Genomic DNA, 927 nt, shown 5'->3' with positions numbered 1-927 from the left:
CGCCAGCGCACATCCGCTGTGGCTGCGGAAAGTATTGTGTAATGAACAAGCTCTTAAGATATTTAACAATGTCGACGAAAACGAAGGATATTTGCATAAACTAATGGATAAAAAGTGGATTGAGATTATGCAAATAGACAGGTGGTAGCCGAGCAGTTCATGGAAAGTAAAATATAGTTGATAAGGGTCTTCGGACTTTGGAGCAACTTATAGCGTGGAGTATAAGATTGCGGTGAACAATATCAGTACAATCATATTATGAATTTAATGTGATATGAAAGACCCCTTCTGTCATAATACAAAGAAAATATATATTGTTATTATGCAATTGTACATCCGTGAGAGATACAAATGCACTTACTTGATTATATATAAAACTAGATATTGATAAGCTGAGCTTCAATTTATATCTTTTATTGCCATACTAATCACAAAGAAATATACTTTGAATCAAAGTAATCACAGATATTTGTTAGGATAACGCTCTATGATATTTTAAAGACTGCTGTATAGAGACAGAGATTATCTGTACATTAATACGCAGATGTTCTAGGAAGTATCATAAAAGTATCTTACAGATAATGTTGCAATTATAAATATTGGTTTAAACAAAGTCAGACTTCTCTGGCCTTTCCAATTGATTTCGTTCATTTCTTATTAATAAACTTATTGTTATAACGGGGTCGTATGTAACATAGCATAGCGATCACTGGCAAACATAAAATAGTTTTTTAAATTTCCTCCTTTACTGCGTACACTCTTTGAACATATTCGAGCTCATTCCTTGAACAATGTTGAAATAAAAGACCCGGTGTGCTAAAGGGCCTCCTCTTAGTATTAGTCAAGCTGCCGATACCAAAAAGGATGTTGCAGCTTTGGACAGTTAAGGTCTCCGTCAACACGGGCGTTGCAGAACTTCCCACTCGT

This window comes from Penaeus monodon, chromosome 32 (genome assembly GCF_015228065.2).
Source record: "Penaeus monodon isolate SGIC_2016 chromosome 32, NSTDA_Pmon_1, whole genome shotgun sequence".
In the NCBI taxonomy this organism is placed as follows: domain Eukaryota; kingdom Metazoa; phylum Arthropoda; class Malacostraca; order Decapoda; family Penaeidae; genus Penaeus; species Penaeus monodon.
Note: the sequence above shows the minus strand (reverse complement) of the source record.